This window comes from Pteropus alecto, unplaced genomic scaffold (assembly GCF_000325575.1).
Source record: "Pteropus alecto unplaced genomic scaffold, ASM32557v1 scaffold75, whole genome shotgun sequence".
Taxonomy (NCBI): Eukaryota; Metazoa; Chordata; class Mammalia; order Chiroptera; family Pteropodidae; genus Pteropus; species Pteropus alecto.
This window is the reverse complement of record NW_006440638.1, coordinates 26,289,874-26,294,266: the sequence shown is the minus strand read 5'-3', so window position 1 is coordinate 26,294,266 and position 4,393 is coordinate 26,289,874.

Here is a 4,393-nt window from a genome sequence, read left to right as displayed (position 1 = left end):
TCCTGATTATCTTACTTAGGTTCTGACTGCATTTGGTAGTAGTTTCTCAGTAAGAATCACAGATACTAAAGAAATTCCAGAGAAGTGTGTGTGTGTGTGTGTGTGTGTGTGTGTGTGTGTGTGTGTGTAGAAGGGGTGCAGAAGGGGGGCAGGTACTAGAAAAAGACAGAGCTGGAGGCATTTGTTAAACTGACCTCAGCAAAGAAGTGATCTCATTGTTCAGTTACCAACTAATATGTTAATATAATAATGTAAGGTAGTCAGAAGCTTTCTAGAGAATAAATATAGGCTGTGTCTTACTCTTCATACTTGAAAACAGAGGGTCTCTTAGGTAATGCTTTTCACCAAAGCAGTAACCAGTGTCTTAGAAGGTTTTACTTACAGGGAAATAAAAAATAGCAATTTCCAAGTTCAGACATAGCTGAAAAAAACCTCAGTACACAGAAGGCAGAAGGTGATATTCTTTACCTTTAGGTTTCCTGAAAGAAAATAGAAAATCATCTTATATTTCATCCAGCTTTCAGGATAGTGCCACCTATAAAAGAGATAGCAACACTCTGCCAGCCACTATGGCCTCAGTGAGAGAATCCTGTATTTACAACTGAGGAATGATTTTGGATGCTCCATGGGATGCATTGTCAAAATAAAGCCATCTTTTACTGGGACATGTTTCGATCTCAGTCATGGAACAGAGTCCTCAGGTACTCTCTTCCGTGCTATCCACAGGTTTCTGGAGAATTCTACTTTCTAATTAACTTGGAATTATGCATTTAAAAATGGCTAAGTCAAAAGTATATTATGAAAGGGTAGGATGGCATTTCCTGGGAAGTCTATAAATATTTAGTCTCTGATCATAGCTTTGAATTATTCAATGATTTCTGGGTTTTAAAAGTTAATACTTTTTTGTCCAGGAACTGTGTGTGTGTGTGTGTGTGTGTGTGTGTGTGTGTGTGTGTGATTTATAATAAATATATTTGGTCTTCATTGCCAATACTGATACAGAGCTCCTAAAATCTTTGGAATTTCTCAAGTAAAAAGAACAACAAAGGTGTCTTTGTTATGTTAATGAGGTGACTTTTAGAACTCACCTAAGGTTGAGTGCTGGTTGCTAACCTATTGATTAGAAAGTTGTCACAGTGGCAACCAAAGTGTCCTATGAGAGATGATTGGGCAGAGAAGCTATGGTAATATATACAATGGAATATTACTCAGCCATAAGAAGAGATGAAATACTGCCATTTGCGACAACATGGATAGACCTCAAGATAATCATGCTAAGTGAAATAAGCCAGACAGAAAAAGTTGATAATCACATGATATCATTTATATGCGGGATATAAACCTAAAAGCAACAAGTGGGCTCTGGAACTCATATTTGAATTTGTGGCACATAGAGTCTGCAAGGTGTGGGGCAGAGCTGGGCGTCTTGTAGGAGCCAGCAATCTTGATGGTGGTATTAACTCCATTTTTAAAATGAGGAACCTGAAGCTCAGACAGAAAAATTCTCAGAGATTGGATTAAACATGGAGGAGTGAGAGACATCCCTAGATCACTCCCCTTGAAACAACAATTAGCTGAACATCTAAAACTCAACAAAGTCTTCCACAATGCACACCAGCACATCTGAGCGTGATTCTATGCATAAGAGCTACCACAGGTCAAAACCTCAGGTGTTGGGCGGTGGACTGGGAGAAACAAAGAAGCTGCCTCTCGCAACCACAAGAGCTCCCTTTAGGAGGAGGGGTAGGGGACAAGGTGAAGCGAGTTCCCTAAACAGCCATGTCCGGGAGTGCTATAAGATCTACATGGCTGGCAGCAGTGCCCACTCATCAGAGCAAAAGGCAGAGAAACAGGAACAGCAGAAAAGCAGGGATGGCAGAGAAAAAATGGTTGATTTTATACTGGTCATGGTTGCAAAACCGAGGCTGAGATGCAGACCCCATTTCTCAACCCAGAGTGCCCCTCCTGCCATACCCTCTGAGACTGAACACCGCAGAGCCCCAGGGGAATCTGAGTAAATGCTACCGAAACTGTCGCCAACACTGACAGGAACTGAGACTGAGAGTAGAGAGCGTGATTAAATATTGATAAGGAAAAAAAAAGACATTATTAAGACTTTATATAAAGCAGAGATCCAAGAGGCATAGATGCCACCTACTGAAAGCCAAAAGAAAAACACCTTTGCAAAAGGCTAGGGACCATTATATTATAAATCTACTTTCTGGGGAAAAAAAAAAAGCACAACACACTTCCATTAATGCCCAGGTGGAGAAATAGTCCATTAAACATCATGAACAATCAAGGTGACAAAGCCTCTCAGAAAGAAAGAGAAAAATCTCCAGAAAATAAGCTTACAGACATAAAAATATGCAACTTAATTTACAGAGAATTCAAGATGGTACTTCTGAAAACACTTGGTGAGATCCAAAATGAATCATATCAACAATTTTAGGAATTGAAAAAACAACTAGATGAGCAGAATGAGTTCTTTAGCAAGGAGAATGAAACACTAAAAGAACCAAATAGACCTTCTGGAGATAAAGAAGACACTGCAAGAGCTGAAAAATAAAATAGCAAGCCTGGGAAATAGAGTCAACCAAGTGGAGGAAAGGATCAGAGATATCCAAGACAGAAATCTAGAAATAAATCATAAGGAAAAAGAGAGAAACCAAAGAATGAAAAATAATGAAAGAGAAAATCAAGAACTAGCTGATACAATCAGGCAAAGAAAATAAGAATAATGGGCATTATCAAAGGCGAGGAAAAGGAGCAGGGATTAGAAAACATTTTCAGACAAATAGTTGATGAGAATTTCTCAAATCTAAAAAATGAGCTGGAGCTTAGAATTTAAAAAGTCAACAGAATACCCAATTATCTCAACCTAGAAAGGCCTTCACCAAGACACATCATATTAAAATTACCAAAAATCAACAACAAAGACAGAATTCTCAGGGCAGCCAGGGAAAAGAAGACAGTAATATATAGAGAAAAACCCATTAGGTTATCATCAGACTTCTTAGCACAAACCTTACAAGCCAGAAAAAAGTGGAATCAAATATTCAAACTATTAAATGAAAGGAACTACCAGCCAAGAATAATGTATCCAGCTAAGTGCTCCTTTAGATATGAAGAAGAAATAAAGATCTTTCCAAACATACAAAAATTGAGAGAATTCTCCACTATGAGGCCTGCACTACAGGAAATACTGAAAGGGGTCAGCTCGCCCAAAATAAAATGACAAAAAAAAGACCACATAATTAAGAGTAAGGTGACTAGCAGGCTGATAAAAGCAGAGGAGTGCAACCCTTATTAGGAACAGCATATTATAAGCTTAAAATAACAAGAGATTTACTATAGCAAGACAGTAATGAACATTAAGCATATATAGGGACAAATTGAGACAACAATGACTGAAAAGGGGAGGATTCAAAGATCCAAATTCAAAAAGAGGAATGGAGATAAGGTATGCGCAGAAGAAAAGGGATGACTGTGTGTGTGTGTGTGTGTGTGTGTGTGTGTGTGTGTGTGTAAAACTATCCTTTACATATACATAATGGTGACTGCATGCCAAAGATTCAGAACCAAAGTATATAACATAAAACAAGAAGGACCAGGGGGAAAACTCACAAGACAATCAAAATAAAGAAGACAGCTATACAAGTACAAGGAAGCACTGAGCTACCAGAAAGTAAAAGATAAAATGGCTATAAGAAGATCTCATATTTCAATAATCACCCTAAATGTAAATGAACTGAACTCACCAATAAAAAGGCACAGAGTTGCAGAATGAACCACAAAACAAAACCCAACCATATGCTGCCTCCAGGAGACACATCTCAATTTCAAAGACAAATATAGACTCAAAGTGAAAGAGTGGAAAATGATCTTTCAAGCAAACGGCATTCAGAGAAAAGCAGGAGTAGCGTTACTAATATCAAACAAAATAGACTTCAAAATAAAAAAGGTAAAGAAAGATACTGAGGGACATTTCATAATGAAAAAGGGAATTATGCACCAAGAAGCAACACTTATTAATATCTATTCTCTCACTCAGGGAGCCCTGAAATATACAAAGTAATTACTAACAGAACTAGAGGGAGAAACAGACCAAAACACTATCACAGTAGAGGACCTAAGTACTCACTGTCAGATATAGACAGATTATCCAAACAGAAAATCAATGAGGAAATAACATCCTTAAATGATACATTAGACAAACTGGACATAATTGACATTTACAGAGCCTTCCATCCCAAAACAGCTGCTTATAAATTCTTCTCTAGTGCACACAGAACATTATCAAGGATTGACCACATACTGGGACACAGAAATAGCCTCAACAAATATAAGAAGGTTGAAATCATACCAACCATATTCTCTGATCAAAATGCTC